The sequence below is a fragment of the Protopterus annectens genome, chromosome 1.part2 (genome assembly GCF_019279795.1).
Source record: "Protopterus annectens isolate FY-2018-M chromosome 1.part2, PAN1.0, whole genome shotgun sequence".
In the NCBI taxonomy this organism is placed as follows: domain Eukaryota; kingdom Metazoa; phylum Chordata; order Ceratodontiformes; family Protopteridae; genus Protopterus; species Protopterus annectens.
Window position 1 is genome coordinate 27,574,399 of NC_056727.1, and position 19,841 is coordinate 27,594,239.

Below are 19,841 nucleotides of genomic sequence, written 5' to 3' on the forward strand. Positions count from 1 at the left end.
GGATGCACATCTCTGATGACCTATCCTGGTCGACTCATATTAGCCACCAGTTTAGAAGGCACAGCAATGTCTGTACTTCCTATGGAAACTGAGGAAGGCAAACCTGTCTCACTCCATCCTCAAAGCCTTCTACAAGAGCATCCTCTCAAATAACATCATTGTTTGGTATGGTAACTGCAAAGCATCTGACCACAATGCTCTCCTGATGGTAGTGAGGACAGTGGAAAAAGTCATTTGGTCCTCGCTCCCATCCATAGATAATATACATGAGACTCGATGTGTGGGAAGGGCTAGGAAGATAATCAACAATCCCACTCTCCCTGCCCATGGCATGTACTTCCGCCTTTCCTCGGGCAGGCAGTACTGCAGCTTACAATGCAAAACATCTAGACTGAACAGGAGCTTCTTCCCTCTATTCATAAGGCTGCTGAACTTGTTGAATGCCAGGCATGACAGCGAATAATCAGATCAATATGTCACTTGTTGTGAAGTATCATCTATAGTAATCACTCTGGCAAATGGCTTCAATAACTGGTACAGTTAGCCAGATTTCTTATGCAATTACTTCCTGAATGAGCAGTAATCAAGAGTGAGTCACCACTCCATACATATGCAGGTCTATATTAGATCAACGGACATTTAAATGTTCAAATCTCTAAAGGTCGACCTTTAGAGATTGATCATTTAAATGTTCAAAAATGTAATAAAAACAAACTAAAGAAAACAAAAATTAACTAAAGCAAAAAGTAACGCTGCTGTCCAAAGGTCCAAACTTTGAAGACTTAAAACGAAATATATAGAAAAAACACAAAGCTGGAACACACGATGAAACAATGAGCTTTTAATCCAGTAAAAAAGTTGATAAGCGCTTTCACGTACACACTGAGTACGCTTCTTCAGATCTCTAAACACAGTGAAAACCTCTCATCTTAAATAGTATTCACAAAATCATTCATAAACTAATTACTCAATCAATTTATCAATTAATTAATTAAGTCAATTAAATCCTCCGAAGAGTAACTCACATTTCTAGCTGAAAGCATCATTCTACAAGCAGTACATCCTTACTAAAACAACTTAACTAATATATAAAATTAAGCCGTATATAAACTTATAACCTAATGCTTAGCTAATCACTATAACAATAGATTCATATTAATTAATAAATTTGTGATGGATTTATCCAAAAAATATGAAAAAATAGTAAAACTTTTTCATATAATATCAATTTCATTAAAAACAAAACAACATATAAAAAATAAGATGAAATAAAATATAAATATAGTGTGTACAACTTCATTTCAAGGGGCGTGAGTCATGTATTGGTTTAATGTTTATATACTGATTAAGGCCTGGAAACTGATGTGCTTGCATTCTAAATATCCATTGAAGCTCTATAGTTTCCAGCCTATTTAAAGGATTTCCTCCTCTCTCAGTAATATTAACTAATTGTAGCACTCTGAACACAAACGAATGTCCCTTATATATAGTAGCATGTTTCACTAATGCATTCAACTGATTTTTCTTTCTTATATCATAAATATGATCATAGATCCTATCTCTAAGCCTTTGTGATGTCATGCCTACATAGAAGACTTGACATTGTTTACAATTTGCCAAGTAAATGAGATTTGAATCATTACAGGAAGCATGGAATCTGGTTTAAAACAAAAATTAAGAAAAGGGTTTTAGCAGGGGGGGCAAGCCCCCCTGCACCCCCCACATCCCCCGCTACTTAAATATACCAACTCTGAGATCGCACATCAGTGCACTACAGTGCGGAAATGGGATACTTCCCCTTCACTACACTGTAGCGCGATCTTGCAGTTGGTATATTTAAGTAGGGGGCTATGGGGGGTGCAGCCACCCACGTGGAGGGTGCAGGGGAACTTGCCCCCCTGCCTACACCCTTTGGTTTATGTATTTATTACTTAGTTTTTTTTTTTTTTTTAAAGATTTTAGAACACGTAAATCTTCGATCTATAACGGTCGACCTTTACAGATTCGAACATTTACGTGTTCGTTGATCTAATATAGACCCGCATATGCAATATGAACATTAGAATATATCATACTACAGCTGATGAAGTGCAATATTCTAAGCAATCACAATGTGAAGTCAGTCTTGCAATACCTACTAGTATAATACTGTTGAATATCTTACTGTCCAATTGTGGTAATTTATTGTGTTGTTCATATTTTAATTATTACTGCATGTGCATTAGTCTTACTGTCATTCAAACTATGTGTTCATTGTTATGTCTTGCACAGGGACCAAAGCTATGTAATTTCATTCAGCTTGCACTGCTGTATATATCTGATCGACAATAACGTTTATTTTGACTTTGACTTTGAATCTCTTTAACCTGTTCATTATCTTCCTACTCCTCACCTGTAGACCCATACCTCCTCATCCATGGTTAAAACTGACCACAGGTTAGCCATCTTCTCTCAGCCCTATCGGTATAACCCCAATATTTAATGCAACTGTCCATAGGTTTTCACCAGGGCAAATCACCAACAGCCTGTAGAAGACCAATGCAAAATTTCCAGCTATCATCAGCAAATTTATTACACTAATAAGGCTTCTACATTCACCTCACACTTTTACCAGCATTTAAACAGTTGCACAGAAAAGTCAATATTCATTAATTTTAAATATACTGGTACATTTAAGAATAAATCTCTCTGTTGGAACTCCTGTATTAGTGAACTGTATAACAAGAGACAGAAAATAATAAAAAGTTGTAAACAATTCCTATTACCTTATTTCAGGATCACACTGAAACACGGCAGCAAGGAACTTTAGACTACAATTAGAAAGTGTAAGGTAGAGCTTGAGCTTAAGGTCACTACAGATACCAAAGGAAATTACAAATCCTTCTCCAAGCTTGTCAGGAAATTATGGAATAACCGCAAACAATGCACTGAGCTCATCTATAAAAATGTTATCATATAGCCCATTCTCAAGGATATAGCCAATGTGTATTACCTGTCATATTTAGTTCTAACTTTACCCAGCCTGCTTACATTGTTGCCCCAATGTTAAAGGCTAAAATTAATATCTGCATGGGATCTAACAACATACCATGCTATGTTCTCATTCATGTTAAATAGGCTCTACATGATCCTGAGAATAGACTGAAATTGAATAATGTGGTGGGGCAGCGGTAGCGTTGTTACCTCACAGCAAGAGGTTCTCCCGTTCGATTCTTGGCTGGAGTGCGCAGAGTGCCTTCTGTGTGGAGCATGCATGTCCTCCTTGTGGTTGGGTGGGCATTTGAAAGACATGCGTGAATGGACGTGCCTTCGTTGAAAGTTGAACGTCGAGTTGGCACCTCGGTGTTCGTGAAAATCTACTGCCAATCATTAGCGGACAGGAGTTCCGCTGTGGCGACCCCTAACCGGGAAAAGCCAAAAGACAACAACAACATGTGGCCAAGGCCTGAAAAACAGCCACTGTGCTTCTCCTGTACAAAAGTGTCCTCTATATAGCCCCACGTAATTGCAGGCCCTTCAGCCTTACCAGCTTTTTGTATGCAAAGCCACAACTCATTTCAGCAAACCTAAGTAAATTAAGTAATCAAGACCACAAACAGTTTGGTTTTGTGAAGGATAGGTCATGTCAGCTAAACCTGGTAAGTTTCTTAGAAAAGGGTTACATTGGCTGTGGAATGCAGTCACTCAGTATTTATTGCATATCTTAACCTAGCTAAACCTTTGACTCAGTCCACACCGTTACAATTACTGAAAAAAATAGACTAGCTTAATATAAACCCTAATATTATCTAGTGGAAAATTGGCTATTCAATAGATCATTGGTTATGACATTTGTTATAGGCTTTCTTAATGTAAAATTGTAACAAGTACAATGCCACATGAATCAGTGCTGGGCCATCTCCTGTTTTGCATCTGTTTTGCAGATATCTAGTATCTCAGAAATGAGGTTGATAAAGTTTGGTTAGGACTGCAAGCTGGGCACTATTATCTGCTCATCCACTGGTACTAAGCAGCTCCATCAATGGCTGGAATATGCACATACCTGAAACACTGAAAATGGGAAAAAAGTGCAGCAAAATAACATTCAGCATAAAAGTTGTTCCAACCATATATGCTATAAATGATAGTAGATTTTGGACAGATGCTGTCATAAGATGCCTGGGTACTTAAGCAGACATCTCCCTCTTATTCAGTCATTATGCTTTCATAAAAACAAACAAAAAAAATCTTGCTATTTTCCTGCCTTACTAAGCTAGAAAAGTCCAGTTTCAGATATCTGCTGATACCTGGACTGTGTTTGAGCTTCTGTGTTGGCCATACATTATTTGGGCAAAAAGGAAGTTTTTTTGTTCACCAGTGAGAGTGGGGAGCTCTGGACAGCCTACTTCTCCTTGGAGGAGTGGGCTCTGCCCAGAAACTGTAGTTTTATTGGCCATTTTGGGCTAATTTCTATCTCTTTAATCTTTCTGATATAAAAACTGCATTTGCGCATTTTTTGCCTCTGTATAAGCTCCGCAGATCCTGCCCAGGTGTCCTTCAGAGACCTACAATGCCAGGAAGGCAAAAGGAGAGACTTTGGAGTGTTTAAGTACCATTTTTTCGTTTTCTTGTTGTTTATTGCTGTTTCCGCCTAAAAGCTCGTTTTCCGGCATTTATTGCTTTCAAAATGCTCATTTTACACTGAAAATTTCATTTACTTGTGCCTGCCCTTTAAACAAATAGTTTTTGCTGTAAATTGTATTTTTTTAATTGTCTCTGGCTTCCTACTCATGTGCAACAGCCATTACTGCACTGTAAAAGATGTTTGTTACCTGTTTCTACTGCATTTACTGAAAAAACAAAAAAAATAAAAAAAATCTTGCTATTTTCCCATCTTACTAAGCTAGAAAAGTCCAGTTTCAGATACCTGCTGATACCTGGACTGTGTTTGAGCTTCTGTGTTGGTCATACCTTATTTGAGCAAAAAGGAAGTTTGTTTGCTCACCAGTGAGAGTGGGGAGCTCTGAACAGCCTACTTGTCCTTGGAGGAGTGGTTTCTGTCCAGAAACTGTAGTTTTATTGGCCATTTTGGGCTAATTTCTATCTCTTTAATCTTTCTGATATAAAAAAATGCATCTGTGTGGTTTAGTGTGCAGAGCAGAGCTGGTTAGCTAGGGTTAAACTATTCCCAGCTCCACAAGGTCTGCTCTTCAGTTTTTCCATTGAAACTAGACAAACCTTCAATTCTAGACCTCAAACCATCCATTTCACAGCCAAGCACTTGCTTAAAACTCATAACAAGCACTAACTATCCCTAGTACTAGCCCCCTTATACTGTCCAGAAGGACAAGGCTCTCTAATCGTCCCATCAGTCAATCAAGAAAACAGATCACTCTACCTATTCAGGCATGTCCAAAGGGCAGTTTATAGTATACTCTCCAGCCCAACTGGTGAATCTGGGCATTTTGAGGCAATGTTACAACTGCCTCATATACACAGACAACCCTCTCCTCCTACCACCAAACAGTAATATATGCGAGAGATGCAATTATACAGCCAGACTGGAGGCAAAGCACTTTCAACCCAAGACTGGAACTGACAGTCAAGAGGAGAAGGGTAATACTTGCAACACACCACCAGTCACATATACCTAACAAACCAACACAGGCAAATAACACACATAAATACACAAAAACATACTTGGAGGCTCTAAATAAAAATCTGCAAAAGCAACGGAGACCTCCAAAGCAGACACCCAAGCAACCTCCACAACCCATCACAAACCATGAAACACATACTTCACATAATCAGTGTGTCATGCAATCACAGCCCTTAAGGCGAAATAACATACCCAACACACTAGTAACAGGTGACTCTATAGTCAGGCACACTGATGTCCCACTAACTAGGCTGGACAAGGAGAAGGTTACAGTTAGCTGCCTGTCGGGTGCCAAGATCCGCCACATAACACAAGCACTCAGGTCACTCCAGAACAAGTACAAATATGACTCTGTCATTGCACATGTTGGTGTAAATGACCTGAGACGTACCTCCCTGGACTACATGAAGAGACATGGAAGAGCTCTCTTATCATTTAGCCCAGGCAGTTATGATACTGACCCTGAGTAGCATCCTGCCCTCACCACGAATGATGCCACAGTACAAAGAAAAAAATTATCAATTTCAACAACTGGCTAAGTTTTTGGTGTCATTCAAAGGGGATACAGTATCTGTCTGCCTGGGATGACATGCTCGACAAGCCACATTGCTTCACAAGAGATGGCTTGCACCTGTCACACTTAGGCTTTTGAATACTGGCAAAGGCTCTTGCCACCCCCATAGTGCCTTTTTTAGGCAAGGCTCAAAAGACAAACCCACCACTGTAAATAGCACAAGAAACCAAAAACTTAGGGTAATGCTACTCAACGCCAGAAGTCTAAACCTCAAAATGCACGCACTCGAGGCACTCCTCAGTATGGAGAACATTGACATCTGTGCAGTAACAGAAACCTGGTTTAAGGCTCCAGAGAGCACCCCAGCACTACCAGGATATAACTCATACCATACCTTTCGGCCACAGAAGCCAAACTATAACACAAAAGGCGGGGGAGTATCCATATTCATCAAGGATACCCACACCTCCAGGTTAGTGGTGCAGCACGATGCATCAGAGGTCATCCAAGTGCAACTAACAAAGGGCAAAACTGCAATCCAAATTGTAGCTTGCTACAGATCTCCCACCTTGACCCAGGACCCACATTCTGCATTTCTGGAGACACTGGGAAATATGAAGGATCTACCAAACACCCCAATACTGATTGATTTCAATTACTCAAACATTAACTGGGAAAACTACTCAAGTACTAACTCCCTTGCCCAACGCTTCCTAGAATTTATAAACTCAAACGTCCTGGATCAACTGGTCAACACCTCCAGCAGGGGGAACATATTGGACCTGGTCATCACCAACATGGATGACCAGTGTTCCACACCTGGCGTCAACCCCTTGCTGGTTAGATCAGACCATAAACTAATCACTCTAGATATCCACATTCCGCCCCCAACCTCATTCAAGGAAACCACCATGAAAAACTATTCAAAAGCAAACTTCAAGTTACTTAAGATCAAGGTGGAAAGTTTCACAGCCCCCACACCAGTAGACAATGCTGTCCAAGCTGCTGAAACCAATACAAAGCATTCTATGACCATCTGCAGGAATGCATGGATCGTGCTCAAGTAAAACCACTTATTCCTCCAAGAAAAGTAAACCAGTCTGGTGGACCCAAGCCATAAACAGGCTCTACAATAGAAGGAGGAAACTAGTACAGACAAGAGCAAAATCCCTAGAAGGAAAGACATCCCTGATCAGTATCAGCAAGAAACTGCGATCCCTCATTAAATCATCCAAGGCTATTTTCGAAAGAAAAATTGCCAAGGACTCCAAAGATAACCTGAAAGTGTTCTTTAGCTATGTCAAGAACCTAAGTGGAAACTCTTAGATCTGCTCTGAGTAGGTGCAGAATGGCACAAAATACACTGATATTGCCAACATTTTGGCAGACAGATTTAGTGCAAACTTCGCACCCCTCTCACCCCCTAAAGGGCCTATAACCATACCAGGAGAATGTAAGGCCCCAGCAATCACTGACACACAGGTTAAAACAGCCCTATCCAAAGCCAAAAACACAGCCTCAATGGGACCGGACATTGTCCCAGGCTGTGTCCTACAGGAGCTCCAAAATGAACTAACCCCCCACCTAAATACACTATTCAAACTCAGCCTCTCTACAGGCTATGTACCCACAGAGTGGCACACAGCAACAGTTATCCCACTCCACAAAGGGAGCACCACAATGGACCCCAGGAACTATCGCCCTATAAGCCTGACTAGCTTGGTCTGCAAAGCTATGAAACACATCATCATGGAACTCATTAACAGAGACATTGGGAACCTCCAAACTTTGGACCCCACCCAGTTTGGCTTTGTTAAGGGCAGATCATGCCTCCTAAACCTGGTGGACTTCTTTGAGACAGTTACCAAGGCATTAGATGAGGATAAGGAGGTCCACACAGCCTACCTAGACCTCGAAAAGGCTTTCGACACCATTCCCCATTCTGGTATTATAGACAAGCTCACCAACCTGAACATTAACCCCTACATCACAAGATGGGTTGCAAATTGGCTCACGGACAGAACCCACACAGTGAGAGTTGCAGACTCTAGGTCCAACTCTAAACCGGTTACAAGTGGCATCCCCGAGGGCTCAGTCCTAGGACCCCTCCTGTTCGGTATATACCTCTCAGAGGTACAGGCAAGCACAGGAGGACTTTGGCTGACCAAGTTCGCAGATGACTGCAAACTAGGGGCCATAATCGATTCTCTGGCTTATACAGACACCCTCCAGAAGGGTCTCACTGAGACGGATACCTGGTGTTAAAATCATGGCCTCAAGCTGAATGCCAAAAAGTGCATAGTCATCCCCTTTGGAAAAAACAAAGTACCTGTGAACTACCACATAGGTGGTAGTCCCCTAAATACAGAAAAAGTAATAAGGGATCTGGGGACCCAAGTAGATAGCAATCTCTTCTTTGATAATCACATTGCCAAAGTGGTTAGAAAATCCTTCTATGTGGCCCACCTAATCACAAAAGGGTTTGCATCCAGATCAAAGGAGGTTATTGTGCCTCTCTACTCATCACTTATTAGACCCATTATAGAATATAACGCTCCATTTGGGATGTACCTTACAAGATACCTGCAACAGCTGGAAACCCCACAGAAGTACCTCACCAAGAGGATTACTGGTCTCAAACAGATGACCTATGCAGCCCGACTAAAGAAACTCCAGCTGTATTCGGTTGCATACCGCTTACTCAGAGGTGATCTATGCCTGACATACAAGGCCATATCCAACCCAAAATTGATGGATATGCTCCACCTAAAAAAAAAACAATCCCTGAGAGCCACACGCTCTAGGGATATAAACCTTACCACAACGTTAAATAGGACATGCTGGAGGGATAGATTCCTGACCCAGAGACTCCCCATGCTTTGGAACAAAATTCCTATATACATCAGGCAGAGCCCCTCACTAGCACTCTTCAAGAGAAGCCTTGCCTGGTGGATGGGAAACAGAAAATGTACCCCGGGTGTCACTGCAGTGGCTCTGCTGGACAGAGGCACAGGGAACTTATGGCTCTGTTGGTCAGAGTTACAGGGAACTAATCTAAGGGGGTGGTGAAAGTCAACACACTCTGGCTAGGCTTATAAATGCCCTTGGGCAGATAGCCTAGTACTTACCTATGAACCTATGAACCTATTGTAATCAGGAAATCCTTCTATTTGGCCCAGTTAATTTCCAAAGCCATATAGTCATGATCCATAGAAATCATTGCATCACTGTAGCATTTCCTTATCAGACATGTTATTGTATAAATCTACTCATGTTGCTTAACTACAAAGGTCCCTAAAATACTTAACAAAGAATATCAATGGCCTTGAATCTGTTGGCAATCTTCATAGATAAACACAAGTCTTCTTATACTCAGTAGCCTAATCTCTGCTCCAGGGTGACCTAGGTCTCATTTATCAAGCAATGCTGGAATCAGAGGGGCTGCAGCCAACTGGCATAGAGTATCAGGTGTAGTGTATGACAGAAGAATGTCAAAGAAGCTGAAAAGTAAGGTGTACAAGACAGTGATGCAGCCAGTACTGCTGTATGGTAGAGAAACCTGGGCAGTAAAGGCAGAACATTTGAAGAAGCTAGAGGTGATGGAAATGAAGTACCTGAGAAGTGTGGTAGGATGCACACTGTGGAACAGACGAAAAATTTAGGACATAAGGCAGAAGCCAAAGTAGATCCAATTGCAGAAAAGATCAAAGAGAACAGATTACGGTGGTTTAGACATCTGCAGAAAAGCAAAAGACAATCTGGTGAGGAAGATTTGGGGACAGACAGGAAGAAGGTAAGAGGAAGCGAGAACATCCAGCAAAGAGGTGGATGGATTGGGTGAAAGCAGATCTGTGACAGTCAGGCATGAATGCTGAAGAAGGCAGGAGTATGGCACTGAATCAAGAGAGTTGGCGACAGTTAACACGATACCCCAACCCCATGTAGAAAAAAGGGGGCTGATGATGACGGACATAATCTTATTTTACCTCCTATGTCTTTGTAAAAATAGTGGCTGTACAAACATCTACACTAGGAACCTAAGTCTTCACAAAAATAAATAAATTAACAGGTCTCACTAAAACAACAGGATCCTAAAAAAATGGTTCTCATCATATTGAATAAGTTACCTCTACTGCTCAAAGTTCTACTTTGACTGCTTTTATGGCTAGTATTTTTTATTAGATGGGTAGGCACAAATTTACACCAAGATTAATACCGTGTACAGCCCTATTGATTTGGGAGGTGAACACTTTTAATTCCTTGTGAAGGGAGGGATAAACTTGAAGTATTCCTGGAAAAGGATATGTGGCAGCCTAGCCTTCTTATGGTGCATCATGGGACTGCTTAGTATTCTTCTTATCTTCCAGTGCATCTAAAATGTCATTTTTAACAGAAAGATGAAACCCATTTCAAAGAAAGCACGTGATGAGTGTACTGCAGGACAAAGTAACAACTTGAAAAGTAGATGAATACAGACATGACTGCATACGTAAAAGACTGCAGCTTCCATCAGTTCCTAATATGTGCTTTGCAAACTGTGATGAAGATGTGTACTCCGAAGCAGGTTTCACATAGATTGTCAAACTATTTTCCATACTAAAGCCTACTGAAAAAAACGTATAATCCTTTTTGTGGGTCCTGTCTGATACACTGGATCATCTTTTATTGAATTTTTGCTTTGCAGCATTTGGCATGATTTTCTGGGAAGAACAGATAATACTTTCATGGATGAAAAAAATTAAAAAAGAGCATTTTCCTAAGTACTACAATTTTCATAGGTTGGCATTACTGCTCAGTTCAGGGTAAGAAGTCCTACCATGGTATTCATAAGTATTCTGCTCAGTCCTACAAGTGGGGGTTGTGGAATGACTCTCATACATGATCAGAAAGTAGCATGATTCATAAAATGAACACATGGCTTTTGTCACCATATATATTCATTACTATAAACATGAATTACATAGAATATTTTAGACTACTAGCTCAGCAAATTACACATGCGTATGTCTCCGAAAATCAACTGTGGGAGAGCAATATTAAAACAGGGTAGTAAAAATTCAGATAATAGTAACTCTTGTCAGTCAAGTAACCAAGCACCAAGCAATGCAAATGGTAAGACCTACAGTAAGCGATGCACATGCATACTCACAAACACACACACACACACACACACACACACACACGCACACACACACACACACGCGCACAAGTGTACACACACACACACACACACACACACACACACACACACACACACACACACACACACACACACACGCACACATGCACACACACACACACGCATGCGAGCACGGGCACAAGTGCACACGCACACACACAAACACACACACACACATACACACACATACACACACACACACACACACACACACACACACACACACACACACACACACACACACACACACACACACACACACACACCACACACACACACATATATACACACTCACAAAATTCTCATGTAAAATATGCACAATGGTAATTTGACATGTATGAACTGCTGAAAGACTCACTTTTAAGTCCAATTTACTCAATGCATCTAAAGCTTTAGTGACATTTACTTTTGATCAACCACAAAATACTATACAGAGAATGCAGATGATAACAACTAAACAGCAAATGTATGATAATTCTAAATTTAGAAAACTTTGAACTTAGAAATATATGTCACCTTGCAAATTTGCACACTTATCCCAATATTTAACTTAAATCTTTTTTAAAAGCAAGCTACATGGTACAACGGCACATATGGATGAAGTCACAGATGCAACCCAGGTGAGCCAGGATCAGTTACTATCTTAAGCCCTGATAGTGCTAATTTGGGATAGTGGGAGTCCATCTTAGGGTGCTAAAAGCTGCCCACCCACTATACCAATGACTCTTAAGACATGTAGAGTTTTCAGTATATAGCACAATAGGTCAAGATTTTCATGCCAGACAGTCTGTGCATAGCACTGCACACATTGAAAACTTTACAGTAGCATGCAAGTATCATCTGCACAGCATTCCTAAAGTTAGTTATGCCAATGATGTACAGGGATAAAACCCTGACTATGGTCCTGGTGAACTGAGAAAACTAATGGTTCAGACACATAACAGCACAGCTGGGAGGATGTGTGTGCCTATCTTGGGGGGAAATAGATGCTTCCTAGCTATTCCTGACCCGAACTGACCACTGCCAGGGGCAGGGATATTGTTAAATGTTGTGGCCAATTCTGGGGGTGATACTGGCATGGTCATCTAAACTGTTGATGGTAGACCATGTCAGACATTTGAAGGGAGATGCTAGAAGTGCTATAGGAACATAGGTAGTCCATATGACAACATACATGCCCACATCATCACCCAAGGGAATAGATAAGGACCTTCATACAAAATAACACTCCCATTGCTTGGATGAAAGTGAGGACACCAAACTCTCCAATGCTTGCCTTGATAGCAGCCCTTCTAGATGTCCTTCATCCATGAGGATCTGAGACAGGACTCCTTACTCCTAGAGAATCCAATAGGACTCCTTAGTCCTAGAGAATGACTAGGTTTGAGTCCAGTAGGGTATAGCTTGATGACTGGCAGGAAATAAGAAGGAAAAAGTACATGGAAACATGTTTTTATTTGTTTGCTTTTATTTACCAAGAAAGTCTGACTGCATGAGTTCACCATTTCTCAGAGGTGATCCAGGGGAGAAAAGATCTGTGACATAAAATAGCATAATTACTTTAATTCCATTACAATGTAAAGAGAAAATTCAAATACAATAAAATGGAGATAGAAATATATCATTATGAGATATAACTGTAAGACATATAAAATATATATTTACAGTATTAATACAGTGGTATTGTAGCACAGTTATTGCATATAGAATTTTAACAAAGAAGATCTTCAACAATATCAAAGCCATATGTTATTTACCTTTGCTGTGAGAGTAGTATATAAAAAGAATGCATTGACATGAAAGAAATCACATGCATGGCATTTAATTGTACTGAGTAGGAAAATACTGCTTATAAATGGTGTTACAGTGAAGTGTCAGAGAGAGATTACAGAATAAACTAAACTATGTATATAATATCATCTAAAGAGTACACTATCCATATGGGAAAATTAAAAAAAGATTGGATAGTTGAAGTTATACAGGTTAGCCGGGTACTGTTTCACACAGATAGAGCAAGGGCTTTTGCAGACAGAGTTTGAGCCAAGGTTTGAAGAAGGGAAGTTTTGTAATTGTCTAACTGAGGATGGCAGTTTTTTGCACAGTTTAGGAGTGTTAATGTAGTGGAAGGCATCACTGTGTGACTTGTTGAACTTTTTATGCTCAGTTGTATACCGTTCATTATCTTAGAAATTCCTACAGCTAAAGCATATTAGCAATACTAACTAGATGGAAAAACATCAATCTTTCTTTGCTATCAAAATCTGCTATCATTAAAATGAATATTTTGCCTAGAATCCCTTTTCATCTTAACTCCATCTTCTTAAACGTTCCAAAATTTTTTTTCAGAAAAATCGAAACCACAATCTCAAAGTTTTTATGGTTCCCTAAATCAACCAGAATATCTTACAGGAATCTAATTACCCCAAAGAACAAAGGCGGTTTCATAGGAATCATAGGAATCATAGGTTAGTACTAAGCTAACTGCCCTTGCAAGCCATTGTAAGCCTAGCCAATTATCCCTTGTGAGACTCAAACCCTGTACCTTGTGCTTGTAAGACAAACACCTTAACCATTAGGCCACCCTTAAGTCTCCCGGACTTTAATTTATATTACCACATCATTAATGCTAGCTGTCTAATTCAAATAGCCTGTTATGATCCCTCTGCTGAATCTTGGTACCCAACCTGGATCAAAATCTAGTGCAACTATATATATTCATTAAAACTCAATCCATATGCTGTCCCTTTTTTAGCACCTGATGGTGACTACAAGTTCAAGATCTTGCCTACACTAAAGAACATAATTTGCATCTTTCAAACTCATATGACCTCCTTAAAATTGCACAATACTATTCCCTTTCTCCAACCTATTCACCTAAACCCTAACTTAAAAATCAATAATAAAATGATCGATCTAACAAACTTCCCTATTGTTAAGAAAGCCATAGTTTGGCACTTTTATAACTCTAAAAATGTTGCCGAGGTCAAAACTTTATTTGGTGCTCCTAACAAATATGATCCTATCTTAAGACAAATTAGCTCACTTATAAAACAAAAATTCTCTTACTATAGAGTGAAGTAGCAAGACATTACAGTATCACAATATGTCATTAAATCACTCTCCCTATGAAACAAAATGATTTCGAACACCTATAAACTTGTGTCAAGCATTAAGTATAATCATTCACTTCTATTTTCCAAATATTGGGACGGTATACAAGGAGAAATTTCTATGGAGTCTATGTGCGAAGCAATCAATAATACCCTGAATTTAACCCCCTTCAAAAACCTAATTTACACTCAGCTTATGATAAACAACTATTCCTACTATACCCCTGCAGTCTTACTGAAATTCAGATACAGTAAAAACCTAACCTGTCCGTTCTGTTCCCTCCCACATGTAGATATACTTCACATCTTTTGGAGCTGTAAGAATACTTACAAACTTTGATGTTCTCTCAGAACTCAGCTGGAAAAAATGGGATATGAAAAAACCACATTCTCTTGGCAAACTATGATTTTAAATATTATTCCTAAATCTCTTAAGGGTATCCATTGCCACATCTGTGTTACAGCCTGCCCCCTTCTCAGATATTTTATAGCCAAAAACTGGGTCAATCCCTCAACAATAACTTGGGAAAACATTACATTAATAGCAATAAAATATATATCTGCACATAAGTTATGCAATAATAACAAAAAGAAAAAAGAATATTTTCAGAATTACTGGTGTAGACTTTTTGACCTAATCCAAACTAAATAATCTTCCAAAATGTGGAACACTAACACTACATTCCAGGAAATCCTCCATCAGTATTATATCTGGCCCTATAAACATTAGACATTGTTACCATCACACGGTAACTTTTGATTTTACAAAATATTTCGTTATATTATTTTGTTATCCTCTGGCATCCATGGTGTAAATATGTTGTAAATATGGTATAAATAGAAGTACATGGTGTAAATAGTTGTTTTTTATGGTTATACCCTCCTTACCGCTTTTCTTTCTTCTTAAGACAGTCATATATTCTTCCTTCCAAGCCACTTTCCATTTGTATCTCTAGGCTTTGACTGTAATAGGTTATTGGGGGTCTTTACTGCTTATATTGGTCTCTAAGATGTAAGTTTCCCTGTAAGATAACTGCTGTTTTATAAATGCATAGTTTTTGCACTAACTGTTACATATATACCTATACTTTACTGCTTCCTGTAATGACTTACAGTTTTTCCTTTGTATGTTTGAAAAGTTTGAAAAATTCAATAAAAATATATTTTAAAAAAAAATAAAGCATATTAGCAATAAATGGAGATTTTGCTGATTGCTGGTGGATCCTGTGTGTCATATTTAGTTGAGTTTGGGTATTGTGATTTGGTAATAAAATCCCATCTAAGCATTTTGGAGGAGTCCAGTAATGGACTCTTTAGGGAAGATGGTACTATATATTTTATAGCAATGTTCTAGTTTGAACAGAAAAGTCATTTGCAATTTGTAAATATAGAGGAAGCAAATGCTGTAGGTGGATTAGACACTCTAAATTGGCCCTAGGTGTGAGTGTGTGCATGTGTGTGCCTTCTGTGGAAGGTTGGGCACCGGGCTGGCAACTCGACAATGTAAAACTCCACTGCCAATCGTGAGCGGACAGGTGATCTGCTGTGGTAACCCCTAACCAGGAAAAGCTGAAAGAAGAAGAAGAAGAAGAGGAAACAAAGTATAGTCTGTGTAGGAGGAAGAATGCTGTGATTATTCTATTTTATATAGAAATTCCCATTTATAGTGGGCCTTGTGATAGCATGTTCAGTCTATATGTCAAGATTGAGTTTTTCATTAATTTAAACATGAGCATCTTGTCTTCAGGCCGTGTTCAATTATCACGTTGTTGGATAAGGCAGTAATGTTTTTTTTTAGATTTATTGATATAGTCTTAGTTGATGAATAGTATTAATTTGTTTTTTGTAGGGATAAATAGATGGCATTGATCAAGCCAAGATTCAGTGGAAGAAATTGAATCCCAGATTATTTTTTTAAAGTTCAGATGCTGAAGGGGCTGAGCAGACCATAGTGAACATATTGAATGAATGTGGCATGATTATCTGCCTTGTTCATGTCATTAATAAATATATTAAATAGTAATTGACTAAGGATGTACCCCAGAAGAGCTGGTAAGAAGGTGAGGAAGGAGTTCACCATTTAACAGACTGTGTCCTGTTACCTTGACAACCAGGCAGACGTGCTGTTAGTACTTGGAGATGAAGACTTCGGAGAAGTAACTTATGAGATACTTTATCAAAGGCTTTGTAAGACTATATGAACTTTTACTTTTGTTGATGCAAAGTGCTCTAAGTTCCTTTTGTAATGACATTGTCAGAGAAGAATACGAGAGTCTCTTTTGTGCTATGATATGAAGAGAAGTCATATCAGTTGGGGTATAACAATTGTTTATCTAAAAGGTATTGCATGACTTCACCAAACCAAAATGTGCTAGCAAGTACGGCAGGTGCACGAGCCACAGTAGCTTGAGTATTCAACAAACAAAAAGGCCAGCACCAGGGATTGAAGCAGAAATAGAAACAAAAATGTTTTATTATTTAAGCCAGACCGGTTTCAGCTTGTAGCTTTCCTCAGTGGCTATACATGATGTGTGGTTGACAAACTGCATTTAAATAATAGAACCAATAAAGTAAATAATGACATAATTTCCTGTTAAACCCAGAAAAAAGTTGTGCAAATAAAATACATGTATACATATATATATAAATAATATTGTGTATATGAAAATATAGAAATTAGCAACAAAAATTGAATGTATTCAAAAGAATATAAATTATAAAATGATAACTGGACATTTTTTCGAAACTTAATAAAAGTTTTATAACTTGTCATTAAGACCCTGGAAAAAAGACGCCCTAGTTTCACTATCCATTTCTTTTCTTTAGTGTTAAGTAAATCGTGCCATCCTGTTCTGAAATCTTTATTTCCAAAAACTCTATCAATAATGGTGAAAGTAAATTTGGCTGTTGGATGAGTGAGTGAGTGTTTGTACAATGCATTGGTCATTCTACCATTCCTAATATCCCCCAAATGTTCAGACATGCGACATCAGAACTGCCTTGAGGTCTGACCAATATAAAATGCTTGGCATGTACAATTTACTAAATAAATGACCCACTCACTTCCTCAGTTGGCAAAGCACTTGATGTCAAATAATTTGCCTGTATTTTTGATGGTAAAGATCTTGGTTTTGAAAATATATTTACAAAATGAGCAATGTCCGCATGGATAACACCCCACCAGTCTGTCTCCAGAGAGAGTGGTCTGATGATAAAGGCTAGATTGAGACGTAATCCTTTTATAATAAAAAAAATGTGATCGAAGAGTTTTACCTTTTCTGTATGAAAATTTGCATCTATCCCCCAACCAGTCATCTAATCTTATGTTACTTTTAAGTATGTTCCAGTTTTTATTGATAATATCTGTAAATTGAGAAGTATTCCTCCCAAAAGTGGTAACTAGCCTGATAATATCCTGTTTATCCCAAGAATGTTTTGATTTATATGATAATAAACTTTCTCTAGATTGATTAGATGCCCATGTAGAGGCATTATGGACATTATCATGCTTATACCTCTCTCTAAGAATCTATCAGTCAAATCTTGTTGACATATGGTGAGGTCTTGCTCAGAAGAGCAAATTCTTCTAATTCTGAGAAATTGTAATTTGGGAATGTTATTGATTGTATGTCTGGGATGTAAACTGGAAGCATGTAGCAAACTATTGTATTGTGAATACTTCCTGTAGACTGTTGTTCTGAGTGTGTGGTCTGGTTTTCGCTCCAAATGAACATCTAGAAAATCAATTTCTTGTGCATGATAATTAACAGTAAATTCAACACCCCACTTAATACCATTGAGATACTCCACAAATTCTGAAAGATATTCTGATCCCCCTCTCCAGACTAGCCAACAGTCGTCCAAATAGCGCCGCCAAATATCAATTTCAGGCAAGTATAAATTATGCATGCCATCATAGATGATCTGTTCCTCTATATACCCCATAAATAAATCAGCATAAATAGGGGCAAAAGAAGCCCCCATAGCTGTACCCTGAATTTGCCAGTAGCATTGGTCCTGGAAATAAAAAAACATTCCTGGTAAGTATATGTTCAGCAATACAGACTAAAAGAGTGTTAAAACCAGGAGGATAGATGTTGGTTCTATTCAGCCAAAATTCCAATGCCAACAATCCGGCCCAATGGGGAATGCAGGTATATAAAGACTTCACATCCAGAGTACACATAAGCCAATGAGATTCCATTTGGGATTCCGAAACTATTTGAAGAAATTCTGTTGTGTCTTTAATTCTGGCCCTGATATATGCCAGTAGGGGCTTCAAATGCTCCGTTAGATAGACGGACAAGGGTTCAGTAAGTGAACCAATTCCCGAGACTATAGGTCTACCGGGAGGTTCCATAAGGGATTTGTGGATTTTGGGTAAGAGATATAGATACTGTTTGCGGGGGTCCCGTACTGTTAGTTGAATTCTTGTTTTTGCACTAATGATTCCTTCCTCTTCTGTAGAATCAAGAAAAGCGTCAATAGCTTTTTTAAAATTTGGGGTTGCTCATTTTGTAAATATATTTTCAAAACCAAGATCTTTACCAGCAAAAATACAGGCAAATTATTTGACATCAAGTGCTTTGCCAACTGTGGAAGTGAGTGGGTCATTTATTTAGTAACTTGTACATGCCAAGCATTTTATATTGGTCAGACCTCAAGGCAGTTCTGATGTCGCATGTCTGAACATTTGGGGGATATTAGGAATGGTAGAATGACCAATGCGTTGTACAAACACTCACTCACTCATCCAACAGCCAAATTTACTTTCACCATTATTGATAGAGTTTTTGGAAATAAAGATTTCAGAACAGGATGGCACGATTTACTTAACACTAAAGAAAAGAAATGGATAGTGAAACTAGGGGGTCTTTTTTCCCGGGTCTTAATGACAAGTTATAAAACTTTTATTAAGTTTCGAAAAAATGTCCAGTTATCATTTTATAATTTATATTCTTTTGAATACATTCAATTTTGTTGCTAATTTCTATATTTTCATATACACAATATTATTTATATATATGTATACATGTATTTTATTTGCACAACTTTTTTCTGGGTTTAACAGGAAATTATGTCATTATTTACTTTATTGGTTCTATTATTTAAATGCAGTTTGTCAACCACACATCATGTATAGCCACTGAGGAAAGCTACAAGCTGAAACCGGTCTGGTTTAAATAATAAAACATTTTTGTTTATATTTCTGCTTCAATCCCTGGTGCTTGCCTTTTTGTTTGTTGAATTGCATGACTTCAGTAAGAATACATCTTTCTATGACTCTGAGGAGGTGGCAGAGAACAGAGATGGGATATTAATCACATAGTTTAATGGACCTACATCCTTTGAGGTTGAAAGAACTTACATCCTTTGTAGTCTAATGGATTTACATCCTTT

General features: G+C 38.6%; 1 protein-coding gene across 14 annotated transcripts in view; it reads right to left on the bottom strand.

The window, feature by feature from the left end:
- The window catches only part of NRXN1 (neurexin 1), a 4,168,553-nt gene that overhangs the window by 1,597,827 nt on the left and 2,550,885 nt on the right, over nucleotides 1-19,841 (bottom strand). The gene's annotated exons all lie outside the window — the stretch shown is intronic.